Raw genomic sequence first — 15,390 nt, 5'->3', positions numbered from 1 at the left:
AGAGCGAGTGGATCCACTCGAATATTTTAGCAAAAACTTTTCCGGCCTGGCCGTGAATCGATGGAAGGGACGAAAAAAGGCCTCGAGACGAGGCGAGGCGAGGCGAGTTTGAATAGGAATCGCTTTAGAAACTGATTCATCGAGAATTCTCGAGGAAAAGGTCTACTTGGACGGAATGCGATGGAAAGTTGGAGGAAGTTGGTTTTTACGTATAAGGAGGAACGTGACCGATTCGATATTTTTTGGATTAAGCACTCTTGTCTGCCGCGGAGCGGTTTTCAATTTATTCGTTTTGTTTTGGCGAAGTTTCCCTCCCTCGTTCTTTCGTTCAAACGTATAACGAGAAGTGGCGTTCGTGGGTAAGTGATACGATCCTTGGTGGATTTAAATATCTCTTCAGCTGCGATTCATAAATGCGATTTTGAATGTCAGCTCGATCGCGTTGTGACTAAAGATCATATTTCCCTTTAAAATTTTTTTAGAGACATCGAACGAAAAAGATCTCAAGATGCCGTTTGGATTCCAATCTTAAGAAAATCCTAAGTAACGTTAAAAATCTTGAGATTATCGAATCATCGATTTTTTTATAAAATCCGATCTAATCCGAATTATTAAACATTGTGGAATCTCGAGGAAGATTCTATTTGAACGGGTTTCCATAATAATTTTATCCGCGATATTACAAGAAATCGTAAGAAAAAAAAAAAGAAAAATCTAAATCCTGTTTCGTTCCTGTGTGCATCCACATGGAAAAAGGCATTATTTATCCATCATTTCTCTCGAAAACGGTTCGAAACGGGGAACGGGGAACAGGCCGTTGATGAAGTTTATTTATCATCGAAAACGTACCTCCTATTTATTTTCAATTAACTCGTTTACCGAGAATTACCACGTCACGTACCATTAACGATACGAACGTTCGCCCCTTGCCTTCTTCCTCCATCGATACTCGTTTCCTCCCCGTTCTACGAAGAGAGATATCGTCCTATCTTCCGAGTGAAATTTATGCAAAACTCCTCACCGGCTAAATGAGCCGGTACGAGATTATCGACTGGCGCTAGGGAGCAAGGGGCAAGTAACGTCTCCAATATCGGCCGGATTCTCACGTGCATGTCTGGTGAAAACTTAATTTCCGCTTTCTGACGCCTGCTAAGAATGACCGCTGTACATTATCAAGTCGTACGTGTGTATATGTGTGCGCGCGCCAAGATTTAAATGCTGACTCTTAAGATTGCGAAGTAACGTTGTACGGTTGGAAATATCTGGTTCGAACGATTGGATATCGATTTTCGTTTGACCGGAAGCCGCGCGAAAATCGCCGCGGAAATGAATCGGTGGATTGGTTTCTCGTCGCTTCTCGTGTCTTCATGTGGATTTCATTAATCATTCCGGAATCGAAACGCTTTCTAATCTATTTTCGAGATGGAAGAATTTCATTTCGATTGTGTGTTAAATGCGTTTTCGAAGTTTATGAAATATATATATATATTTTTTAAGTTTGTTTTATCGTAGTATAAGTCTACTTTTCTCGATCTCGATAAATCGAAACGAATGTGACGAACAAGGATTCTTTCGACAGAGGGATGACGGAGACTAATCGGATCGCACGTGAAATAAACCGACGGATGATTCGACGCTCTGGATTCCCGACAAACAAGGAAACACCGTGCCTGTTGTTTCCACGGGATGAATCGCTCACGGTTTCGTCCAGCTGGCATTAATTGTCCTCGCTGGCCTCGCCTTGTTTCACCCTTCATCGAGGCGACCGTTCCCAACAAAGTGGATAGAGGTTTCGACAACCGGATGGAGAAAATGAAAACAGTGGGACAGAGATAGGGTGAGTCCTAATCCTCGAGTAATCTTTGACTCGGTCAGGAATCAACGAAAGATAGATTCGAGCTAACAGCTTCGATCCAACGAATATTTCATTATATATTTAAATTTTAACTTCGCTACGTTCGTGTCACTAGGTTCGATTTCCATTTCCAAATTTTCATTTCAAATCTATCGAACTTGCTTATCTGAATATTTTACACAAGAAAGAAAGAAGGAAAAAAATAATAAAAGAAACAAGACCGTTCGTATCGGTCGCTTCTTCTACAGACTTCAGGAGACGTTCAGAACCGGCGCAAGTTCCAGCACAGTCGGTGATCAAGCGGACAACCACTTTCTCCCTGTGGCTCTCCGCTTCGCTTCGACCAACTCGCAATTCTTGACGCGAATAAAATCCCCTGGACGAACGTTTCCGCGGCATGGAAAAAGGATATTTATCTTCCCGGTCTGAAAGTTATGTAAAAGGAAGAAAATTTTGTTCGCCAAAATTTGTTCCCTATTTTACATGGGAGGGGAGAAGAAACTCTCTCTTTTTATTATCGAACACGTATGTTTTCATCCTTTCGTTTGTCCCAGAATCTTAATTTCGAAATTCGTCCCCGAATTTTCCAACGAGCATCATTTCTACTAGATCATCGCTATCCACCACGGATCTACTCGGGACGACGTTCTGCATGTTCGTAACTTTCGTGAGCCTCGAATCTTGCGCGCGATCACGTAACCGGATTCTTCTGTTTAGAGAGAACTCGAGAAATGGTGAAACGAATTGCGAAATTGCGGAATAGTGTTTTGAACGAGGTGGAATAATTTCGTTTAGAGAAGACGTTAGAGAACCGTTCGTGAAGATGTGTGGAAATCTTGGAAATCTTGTTTTTAAAATTCCGGATTTTTCTTTTTTTTTTCTTCTTCTAACGTGAATATTTGCAAAGATTGGTAAATCACTATACTATTTCTATTTTATTATTGAGTAGAACGAATCGTACAGTCGATGTCGAAAGATTCTAAACGAGAAGATTAAAGCCTTCGAAATTCTTCGAATTATCTCGAGTACATACTTTCAACTTTATCTCTTTAAATTTTTTAAGGATAATTATGATTACAGGTTGTCTAGGTTATAATAAGCTGTATACAGTTTTTAGTTATATACCTTTGAGCGAGTTCGCTTGTCGACAAATCCTTTCTACAACACTCTACTTTGACGATATTCGTTTCAATCAATGTTCCCGAAGTTGGCGAGCTAGTTTCGATTGCATAGACCGGTCCGCGTATTTGCGAATGCAATTCGTAAAGTAATTAGATAGGCGGACTTCAAAGCACGTTACATGGAATTTTGATTTTCTCGTTAACGCGAAATCTGAAATTTCAACATTTGTGATATTCGTACGTCAGAAACTTGGCCCAACTTAATTATAAATCAATTAGTATGTTAAAATTAATACACCGCGCGTGTCGCGCAATACAATAAATCCCTTCCCCAAAAATTCCCCCGCTCGATTTTCGAACATCCCCTCCTCCTCTCCCTCAAAAAAAAAACCCATCTTCGAGAACCAGTTCCGGCTCGTCGAATCCTTTCCTTTAAAATGAAGATGAAATAACGCAAAATGGCGGAAACTTTCGAGCGTAAAATTGCGGAAATTGTGGAACGATTTGTAAGTTGAATCCGAATAATGGCATTCGAAGGAGTTCGAATTAAATCCCCTCCTCTCCCCTCCAGACAAGCCACGCGCAACCCTCTTTTCGCAAGCGTCACTGCGAGCTAGAAATTACAATCCCCCGCCTCATAGTCATCCTTGCGCGAAAGCGGATTACCATTCGTAATCGCGCAAGAAAAATATGAGAGAGGAGAGGGGTGACGTTTCCCAAGCCTAGATCGGACACGAGTAATTCGCGCGAAAGTAATGTTATTATTATTCGCCGCTCGTTATCTCGACGTTCGCGAAGGAACGACGCACGATGGGCTTAAGAAGGGCCAGGGACCCGCGCGATATTTTCAACGAGGGAGAAGAGCAACGAGAAGGAGGAACGTGATGCTTGGGGCACTTGGAGCGGCGATTGGACCGACGCTTCCGCTTTGGAATGTCGGTCGAAACGGGGTGAACAATTTCTGCACGCTCGCCACCGTCTTAATCTAATCTGGATAACTCGTCCGTCCAGTTGGGAGAGTACAAGAACAGAAGTTGGAAACGGGTTGTTCCGTTTGATCGAATGGTGAACGTTGTAAGTAAGTTGTAAGCAGCGTGCGAGGATTTTTTGATTGCGCGAGAAAATTTCTCTCGATATTTATAATTCATTTGTAATTTTATAGAAGAGTGAAATTGAAATAATTCTAAATTGCACAGTCGTGGAAAATCACAAATGTAACTTCACAAGTTTTCGTGTAGAAGGCAGAGTAGGAAAGAGAGTAAAAATTTTGTCATCGAAACTTATTCGGAGAATAGGAAATTATGCCATTGAAGTCATTGTGATATCTCGATCGGTTGTCGAGATAGGGATTCAAAGTTTCTATAGCGTTGTTGACATGGGCAGATGTTATATATATATGTCTTTCCAAGAATTGCGTCTGGAATTTGTCTGGGATGAAATGCGTCTGGGATAGGTCAGTGAGACGAGGTGCGAGCGAGAGTTTGGAGCAAAGGACGAAGATATATATTGAAGATAATAATTGATTAAAAATTTTCTTTATACGACGATATCTCGAGAATCTGAAGTCGTATCGAGATAAATCAAAAATAGTTTTAAAGGATAAGGTTCTACGTTTCTAATGGCCGTTCATTAGTTGACCGGAAGTCATTATTTCATTATAAGTTATATAAGTTTATAATTCGCTTAATTTTAATCGAATTTCAAGTTAAACTTGGATAGATATGTTTATTTCTGGAAAATTGCTTGTAACAAATTTAACGATGGTATGTTGAAGATTTTAAATTGATTTAAAAGTTATCCCAAGTTCTTTAAAATAAGATTTAAAAGTTAAAAAGTTAAAGCGCGATGGAAACAATTAAACTGATTCTAGAATTCAACAAGCAGAATTTAATTTTGTGAGTTGATGTTGTACATATTATCCAGTTTCATACTGTATGTAGATACAGGAAGCATTATATAGCATATTTCGTGACTGAATTGTATAATATTGTTATCCCTCCTGTGTGCAACTCATCTTTCTTCTGCTACTTGTCCGTATTTTCGTTGTTTAATTTACATAATTAAAAGAAAGTAGATAACTAGAGATCCATAAGATATATTACGAGATTAGTTATTTTGCAAGCGAATCTCTGATGCCTACGTGGCAAGCAAAAAATGTAAGCTTCTTGAATATATCAAAAACTCACAGTACTCGTCTGAAATTATACACACTTAACTTTAAGTATAAAAATAAAATAGAATTAAAATTTTCTCCTTTCTATTTATTCAAAATTATATTTTTTTTCCAATACCTTTTTTTTTTTTTTTTTATCAAAATTACCTTTCCCCTAAATTACCTTTCCCCTTCCTCTATTTTTCTCTTTCGTTCTGTGTCAAATCTTTCGAATTCTTTCTGTCAATATTTTTATAAATTCATGAATCAGAGATCACAAAACTTGTAAAAATCAAACGAGCTTCGATTTTTACAATTTCCCGTTGATTCAAGTGATTCAAGCCACTTTTGAATCAAGACCATTGTAACGTAATGTTTGATATTTCAGAGTTCCTTCTGCCAACGTGTAATGTGATAAACGAGAGGGCCTGGTCTCGGTGTCGTCTTTATGCAGGTGCACGTGCCTCCGCTTAACTATGGCATAACTACTGGGTCGGCGAGCTTGTGACAAACTGCATCGTATAAATACATCGCGTGAATGCGTGCGGTTATTTTTTACCGGATAAGCTCTTTCGAGCACGAACGCTGTGTGACTGATGAAATTTATGCGTATGAACTGGTCATGTATTATTTATTATTACTGTTTATTCGAGATTTCTATATGCTATGTCCAACAGAAATTATATCTGTGATGATTTGTTAATATTGAAAATATCTTCTTAAGAGATCAAATAAGATTCTAAATCAATATTATGATAGTTAATTGGAAACTCATAATATTCTGCAAGTGAAAAAATTGTAACTATATGCTATGTATTAATAATTAAATACATTGAAAAAATGATGTAAATATTTTTTCAAACTGAATTGACTGACTATGACTGTTGACTGAATCAGTATTGACTGACAGTAATTGACCATTGACTGACTTCAATTTTAGAAATAATTCTAAAATTCCCTTCACTTCATTCCTTCCTTTTCATTTTTTATCTTTCATTCACTCATATATATACCAGATTCTCACATAATTTTATTCTGGAATATCGCTTGTTTTTAGAGATATAAAAAAATAGTTCAAGTAAACGTTGAATGGTTTTAAGATACACTTAAAATGATGAAATTAATTTCTTCATAGATAGTTAAAAGTACATGAATAATTTTGTTTTTTTAAATAGAATGATATATTTTTTAATATATCAATAGATACAATATTATTCACTATAAAAAATTATTAAATTATTTATAATAACTAGTAATTATCATTAAATATTTCGTAAAGTAACAATTTTTTAACTTACTTATCTAGTTAAAAATTAGTTAAGATAAATTGATTTGTATGTTAAAAGACATAATTATCTCTAATTAAAAATATAAAGTTAATCTTCTCAAATCTTTTGCGAAGAAATTAATAATATCTATATAAAATTTCTTAAAACCATTCAATTTTTATTTAAAATATTTTTTAATATTATTCAAAGCAAGCGAGATATTTCAGTTGATGTGACATATCTTGTATATATTCCATAATCCCTTATTAGATTTAAGTAAATTGTTAAAAAAATGATTAATTCTTCACAATATAGCTGAATTAAAAAGGTAAGTATGTAAAGGTAAGTATGTAAAGGTAAGTAAAAGATAGGTAAGTATATTAAATTCTAGAAAAATTGCGCGTGCCACCCTCGTTAATATTTTATTTTCTTAAAACATAAAAATTTGAATAAAAAATTTGTATCTCAGAATTCCAGCAATATTTGGCAGCAAAATTTTAATACAAATTTTTGATCTTGTACTAGGAGCATATAATGCAATAAGAAGTAGCACGTGAAATTTTTCACACAAATCAAATTTTTAAAAATTTTAATTTTTTATTCTAAAATTTCGATTTTTTATTCAGGATAATATAATTCTAGAAGTGACACAAAAAAAAAATCAATAAATCAAAAATATTGATTAAAATATTCGACTTTTTATTCGGAGAATATGATATGTAAACAAATGGCACGAAAATTTTTCAGCAAAAATCAATTTTTCAATGATTTTGGCAAAAATTTTCGATTTTGTATCCGGAAAATATAACTTGATAGGAGGTCGTCGAAACAATTTTTCCACGAATTTCGACAATTCTTGGAAATGACGTCAAATTCTCGGAATTCCTAAAATTCTTGGAAACGACATCAAATTCTTGGAAATTATGAAATTCATAAAAATTATTATTTCTGGCTAAAATTGTCGATTTTGTATTAGGAGAACATGATACGACAAGAGGTCGATCGAAAAATTTTTCCAAGAAATGACGTCAAATTCTCGGAATCCCTAAAATTCTTGGAAATGACATCGAGTTCCTAGAATTTCTACATTTCTTGGAAATGACGTCAAATTCTTGGAAATTTCGAGCTGCTCGAGCAATCAAACGATACCCTTGGCCAATAATTCGATTTTCTACTAGGAGAACATGTTTTAAAAGGAGTTTTTTCACATTTATCGTATACCTACGTACTTTTTTACCATTCCTCTTATCGTAGCCATTTTTTTAGAGCTTTGAAACATTGTTTTTTGCAATTTATATATAAATTTAGAATTCTAGAGCTTGTACACTTATCTCCTGCTATTTTTAGTGCGTTTTTTATCAGTTTTTTAAATTTTTTAAGAATTCGAAGATACTTTGAGCACTGTATTTTTATTATTGGGAATGAATCGATGGTTTTTAATGGTCCATTGCATAATATAATGCACCGGGTGTCCGACTAGTATTATGTAGTATATCTCGTTTGTTTTTGGGAATATTAAAAAATGTTTCAAATAAAAGTTGAACGGTTTCGACGGAGACACATCCCAGTGCTACTTATTTTTTTATATATAGAAGCGTAAGAGATTTATAAGGGTGAATGTTGTTTGTTTAAATAGAAGTATACGCTTTTTAATACGCCATTAGATGTATCTTGGCATTCTCTGTAAAAAAGTATTAAGCCATACGTAGCAAAAACCTTATAGTTTAAAGAATAATTAAATTTAATTAAGTATCTTTTAAACCAATGGTTTTTTACTATATATGCCTTAAACCTTTTTTATAGAGAATACTGTGATATATCTACTTATGCATTAAAAATCATAGGGTGCCATTTAAATAAATAAAATTGATATTGAGAACTTTTTTATGAGTCCACCTACGAAAAAACTGAGGTCACCAGAACATAGCCCTTACGAAGCCATTCAACTTTTATTCCAAGCATTTTTTAATATTACTAAAGATAAACGAGATATTCAAGAAAAAGGATTGAGTACGAAATTCCCTGAGCGATCGAAAAATTTTTGTCCAAAAATTCGACTTTGTATTAGGAGAACATGATACGATAGGAGGTCGATCGAAAAATTTTTCCAAGAAATGACGTCAAATTCTCGGAATCCCTAAAATTCTTGGAAATGACATCGAGTTCCTAGAATTTCTACATTTCTTGGAAATGACGTCAAATTCTTGGAAATTTCGAGCTGCTCGAGCAATCAAACGATACCCTTGGCCAATAATTCGATTTTCTACTAGGAGAACATGTTTTAAAAGGAGTTTTTTCACATTTATCGTATACCTACGTACTTTTTTACCATTCCTCTTACCGTAGCCATTTTTTTTAGAGCTTTGAAACATTGTTTTTTGCAATTTATATATAAATTTAGAATTCTAGAGCTTGTACACTTATCTCCTGCTATTTTTAGTGCGTTTTTTATCAGTTTTTTAAATTTTTTAAGAATTCGAAGATACTTTGAGCACTGTATTTTTATTATTGGGAATGAATCGATGGTTTTTAATGGTCCATTGCATAATATAATGCACCGGGTGTCCGACTAGTATTATGTAGTATATCTCGTTTGTTTTTGGGAATATTAAAAAATGTTTCATATAAAAGTTGAACGGTTTCGACGGAGACACATCCCAGTGCTATTTATTTTTTTATATATAGAAGCGTAAGTGATTTATAAGGGTGAATGTTGTTTGTTTAAATAGAAGTATACGCTTTTTAATACGCCAGTAGATGTATCTTGGCATTCCTTGTAAAAAAGTATTAAGCCATACGTAGCAAAAACCTTATAGTTTAAAGAATAATTAAATTTAATTAAGTATCTTTTAAACCAATGGTTTTTTACTATATATGTCTTAAACCATTTTTATAGAGAATACTGAGATATATCAACTTATGCATTAAAAATTATAGGGTGCCATTTAAATAAATAAAATTGACATTGAGAACTTTTTTATGAGTCCACCTACGAAAAAACTGAAGTCACCAGAACATAGCCCTTACGAAGCCATTCAACTTTTATTCCAAGCATTTTTTGATATTACTAAAAATAAACGAAATATTCAAGAAAAAGAATTGAGTACGAAATTCCCTGAGCGATCGAAAAATTTTTGTCCAAAAATTCGACTTTGTATTAGGAGAACATGATACGATAGGAGGTCGATCGAAAAATTTTTCCAAGAAATGACGTCAAATTCTCGGAATCCCTAAAATTCTTGGAAATGACGTCGAATTCCTAGAATTTCTAAATTTCTTGGAAATGACATCGAATTCTTAGAATTTCTAAATTTCTTGGAAATGACGTCAAATTCTTGGAAATTTCGAAATTTTTAAAATTGTTACTTTCTGGTTAAACTTTTCGATTTTGTATCAGGAGAATATAACTTAATAGGAGGTCGTTCGAGAAATTTTTCTAGGAATTTCAGCAGTTCTTGGAAATGACGTTAAATTCTCGGAATCTCTAAAATTCTTAAAAATGATGTCAAGTTCTTGAAAATTTCAAAATTCTTAAATATTGTTTGTTTCTGTCTAAAAATTTCGATTTTTCATTAGGAGAATATAATTCTAAAGGAGGTGGCATACAAAATTTTTCGTAGAAATAGTTAGTTTTGTAAAATTCTTGCTAAAATTTCGACTTTTTATTAGGAGAATATAATTTTAGAGAAGTTAGCATGCGAAATTTTTCTTATATTTCCAATACCAGATATTTTTATGAAAATCTGTACTTACCATTAATACACTTACCTTTTATAGCTTCCATGGTTTGTTTTTTAACATTTTTTCAACAGTTTTCTTAAATCTAAATACTTACCTTATATACTTACCTATAATTCATTGATATACCAGTGTCTCACGTTGATATATCTGAAATATCTCGCTTGTTTTTCGCAATACTAAAAAAAATTTTAAATAAAAATTAAATAATTTCAAATGGATTACATTTCGATATTAATAATTTTTTCGTAAATGACGCGTAAATAACATATAAAAATCAGGTTTGTTTTTCTAAATGATATCATATATTTTTTGTACATAAAATCATGAATTTCAACATTTTCTATAAAAATTATTAGACCATATATATCGAAAAATTATTAATTCAGAAAATAAATAAATATAATTAAATATTTTCTAAATTAATAACTTTTGATTATAAATATTAAAATAAAATAATTTAATGGTCTTTTTATAGAGAACATTGCATTGTATTTAATTATGCATTAAAAAATATACAATTCTATTTAAAAAAACGAAGCTGATTTTCGTATAATTTTTACGTGTCTAAGTATAGAGAAAATAATTATATCATATTATGTCTCCCACGAAATCATTCAATTTTTATTTAAAACGTTTTTTTAATATTTCTAAAAGCAAGCGATACTTCAGGTAATATTTTTACGTGGGATATCCGATATAGAATGCCGGATACGTGGAATAATTTTCTATTCTATTAAACACATGATTTTCATAATTCTTTCTCTAGATCTTACGTGGCCGAACGCACAGAATGCCAAAGAGAATAGGATCGTTTCGAAGAAAGTTTTTTCCAAGAATATTACGTGATATGGAAAGGATTATACCGGTTGAACGTGATGAGAAAATCACATTTATCTTTTATCAGAAAGTGGGATATTTTTTTCTTTAGAAATAGAATCTTCGTAGAAATATCAATTAAATCTTTGAATAAAATAAATTCTACGTCAAATCGTATTATTACATTTTTTTTATCATGAAAATTTTTCTTTCTTACAATCAACTATTTAAACGAAAAAAAAAAATAATAACAATATTCTATATTTCCTTTAACAAGACTTTGCAAAACTTTTCAATTTTCTTTTAAATTAAAAAGGAAAAATTTATATTTTACAAATTAAAACGAAATGAAAAGAAAAAGCGTTGTCCAAGATGAAAGCTCGTCGTCGAAGCTCGAGTTACCAATTAACGCGTCTACGTGTCTTCAAGATATATTTCCAATCCACCGTCGCGCATCGTAATAAATAAAATGCTAAAAAAAAAAAAAAAAAAAAACAAATGTGAAATTTCAACAAAGAATTCCGCGTCTTAATACGAGAGAAGAAATTTATTCCAGCAGTCTACTTTTCTCGAAACGTCTCGAGTTATACTCGATCACAACAGCTAGTTATCCTTCCGCAAGTTTCGAGAATAGTTAGAAAGGGAAAAGAAAACAAGGAAATGTTACCAAGTTGCTCGCATCCTACATTTACTCATCATTATATCTCGATATTTTTCGTTCTTCCCCTGATCTGATTTATGTTGACTCTAAAAATCCCTTCTCCTGCCTTATTTCCAATCTTTTCCTCCAATTTGCCAGAAATAATTTGACAGCCTTCCTGGATGTATTTGATTTTCGTTGAAAATATATGAAAGATACAGAAATAATAATACTTATTATTAAGTATATACATATATATTTTTTTACCCCTATTCAGTAACAAAATTCTTTTATACTCGAACATTAATCAAATTACACACTCATAAAATAAACATGGAATACTTTGCATTTATCCAAATTATTTTTCAATTTCCAGAATCACTTTTTAAATTAGAAAGAATTTCGAATATTTCATTTCTACAATTATTAAAAAATATAAAGATGTTTTTAGCAAGATCAATGTTCGGTTCAATATATACATATAGATCGGTAGTTTCATTAAATAACTTACGATTGGAAACAGCGTGAAAAATGGTCCACGAATAAATACCGATATCTCGTTCGACGTTTCCCTTAGTTTCGATCACCCATACCTATATTATTCTTACTCCCTCAGCACTGCACGCCGTCTATATTGAAATAAGCAAACAGTCTCCCAATGGGAGATTACCGGAGAGAATAACTGGTTGCAGTCTGTCGGCCGTTTTGTCGAATATATCGTAACGTACGGTGAGCTGAGTATTGCCCAATAAATATTCGCTCCTCTCGACGAAAATGGCGAAAAAAATTGATACAATTGACTTTCACGTCGACGCGGCTCCTGACTTTAACGATTCGTATGGATTTGATAAATCGAAATTAGTATTGAACGATGGAAAATAATTTTTAGATCGAGATAAAAAGTTTTAAAGGAAACATTTCACTGCGTTTCAACGAGTTAGAATTATTGGCAGAATAACATATCTCGAATCATATATCTAAATATATTTGATAATTCCTTTCCCCTCTTTTCCACTTCATTTCGTTTCGATCAAAATATCGATCAAACCGTTCGATCAGTGTTCGATTAAGTAAAACGTAATGAAAACAAATTTGCTCTGTTCGCGGGGATAGATAGTTGCAAAATTTTGCAAAATGAAACTCTCCAACTCTATAACGATTTTTTTCCACGAGTTTTCATTCCTATTTCGAAAGAAATCCCAAGCTTCGCCGGTCCCATGCGCAGAGCTCATCAACGTAAATAAATACGTGTATAATTAAGAATCCTCGACTTGGAAATTGAGAAAATTAATTTCTCAATCCAAACAGATAATAATACCTTCTCCACGTTTCTTTCGATAACCTAGAAAAAATATATCCGGAATATATATAAAATTTTACATGAAATTATACTCGAACTGTATACTTACTGCGAGTAAATTTAAATATGCAAAAATATACAAAAGTTAACCAAAAGAATTAAGGAAATCCCTTTATTAATTCAGATTCCTTAAAGTGCTTACAGTTACAAAATTAGAATTTCAACGAGCGCAAACATCTAATCACCCTCCCTCCTCCCCCGGCCATCATCGAAAGAACGAATCGAAACGAGCCCGTCCTCCCCTTTTGGATTCCATTTCCAAATTTGCCCCGTTATCGTGGCACCTGCACGGACAACATTCCGGAAACGGTATAGCTCAAGACGACTACGTCCCGAAATGAGGTTTCCATCAGTTAGTTTGCAAATTTGGAAAAGTTACTCTTCCGGCCGAGTTTCGGCTCCGGAAGGGCCTCGCTCAAACTCGCATTAGCGCGATCAGGAAGGGAGTAAACTTTTCCAACAGGATTTGCTCCCTTATCTTCGAACCTGGCATCCCGGTAAAGGCATTCCACCCAGGAGGATGAAAGACATTTCTTCGCCTCTCGCTTTTCCTTTTCCGGAAAACCGACACGTGTACGGGTTCGCTCTTCATCGTAGGCTGTAACATTCTTGCCACTGTCTTCTGTTTCGATCGTCCCCTTACACAATCTTTATCCTTAAACCTCGATGTTTCTTGGGACGAGACCAATCTTTGTCCCTCCAGCTCCTCTCTTCTTACTTTGCAGAGATCGCCCCCCTTTGAATTGGAATTTGTTGCTCGTTTCGTGGGTCTTGGGAGGCGATCGAATAATTGGAAAGAAAGAATTTTCGTGTTCGTGCGCGGAAAATGTTGCGAAACTCTTCTTTGGAACTTCGAAGCGAGGGTTTTTGTCTCTCTCTGTTTTTTTTTTTTTTTCACTTTTTAATTAATGAGGTCGCTTTTAAGAAAAGGGGAAGTTGATATTTCGGCGAGCCAAAAATCTTTGAAAAACATCAAAGACGATAATTAAACGTTTCGTCAAAGAAGAAAATCCTCGTCTTGTCCCCTTCGAATAAATAAATATTCATCCAATAGCTATGAAAACGCGCGCACAATGTATTCGTACGCGCGTGATTTTATTTCAAAAGGACAAGTGAAAAGGTGAAATTAAAATGATGATTAAAAGCAAATGTCGTCGGAGCAACGTTACGCTTAATTTGGACTTACGTTCAAAGAAGACGACATTCTCATTACGCGAAAGATATTCCATTTGCAAATTGTAAATTTACCGAGTAACCTTTTACTGTGCGATACGTTTGATATATTATACTTGTAATTAACGTATTGTTTTGACTCGAGGATTAAGAATAGCGACTACGAAACGACTAATAGACGAAAGGATATTGAAACATGGATCGATTGACAGAGATCGATTAATAATAATCCTTTCTCAAACGTTCTATGTACACATACTGCACCAATAGAACAAAATGTATTAATTTTATTCGTTTCGGTTCGATCATCTCTTCTCAAGAGGAGTAGAGAAGAAGAAAAAGAAAAAGAAGAAGAAAAAGAAGAAGAAGAAGAAGAAGAAGAAGAAGAAGAAGAAGAAGAAGAAGAAGAAGAAGAAGAAGAAGAAGAAGAAGAAGAAGAAGAAGAAGCAGGCGGTTAACTCGAATTCCTGTGGGATCATAAATCTGGACAGTCAAACACGTGTCGATGAATAAAATATGATCTTCGAGTGTTTGAATCTGTCAAGCAGACACTTTGTCGAATGAACTCCTCTCGAGAATTTTGAAAAGTATTTTATTTCATTTTATTTTATTTCTTGTAATATGAAGTTTTTTTAATAAATTATTACATAAAAAAGAAAACGATGATTTTCTTTTTTTGCGAATAAAGGAATAAAGAAATTGATATTTAAAATTTAATATAACGGACATTGCAATATTTTATAATAGTTAACAGAAGGCGAAGTTTTCAAGTTTACACTGGCGAAAATACGATATGTACATGATATTTTATTCCAGAATCTGCGCGTTCGATATGAATGTCGTGTAGGAAGCTTTTTCCAATAAATCATGAGGCCAACAGTGTTTCGATGGCCGAATAAACCTTGGATTTGTACTGTGTATTACGAACAAATTTTTATCTTCCTCCCGGCTATTCGAAGGAACGAAGCTTTTGAAAAAAGAGGATAATTAACTTTGTAGAGACGAGGATATCGATGGATAATTAAAACGAATACGATTTTAAAAATATCGTGCTCGCTCGAAATCATATTCGTTTCAATGTCTTTGAACTGGCAATTGTAACCTTTTTATTCATTTAATCGTTCATTATCGTTTTTAATTAAACTAGAATTTTTCTATAATATTATTCGAATTGAAGATTTTCTATTGTTTTTCATTTCAACTGACAATTTTTATAAGAAGAAGAAAAAAATATCATTAACCATTTTTTGAATGATCAACGAGA

At 33.5% G+C, this 15,390-nt stretch overlaps 1 protein-coding gene and 1 long non-coding RNA gene across 13 annotated transcripts in view; one reads left to right on the top strand and one right to left on the bottom strand.

The window, feature by feature from the left end:
* The window catches only part of LOC122715817, an 85,560-nt gene extending 79,829 nt beyond the window's left edge, over positions 1 to 5,731 (top strand). The window contains exon 3 of the long non-coding RNA XR_006346910.1: positions 5,517 to 5,731. This is a non-coding gene — a long non-coding RNA (uncharacterized LOC122715817). The remainder of the gene's footprint in view (positions 1 to 5,516) is intronic.
* Positions 1 to 15,390, bottom strand: part of LOC122715815 (glutamate receptor ionotropic, kainate 2-like) — a 235,081-nt gene that overhangs the window by 61,807 nt on the left and 157,884 nt on the right. The gene's annotated exons all lie outside the window — the stretch shown is intronic.

Source organism: Apis laboriosa, unplaced genomic scaffold (genome assembly GCF_014066325.1).
Source record: "Apis laboriosa isolate Shangri-la unplaced genomic scaffold, ASM1406632v1 scaffold40_cov151, whole genome shotgun sequence".
NCBI lineage: Eukaryota > Metazoa > Arthropoda > Insecta > Hymenoptera > Apidae > Apis > Apis laboriosa.
Note: the sequence above shows the minus strand (reverse complement) of the source record. Positions and strands in the feature narration are given on the sequence as shown.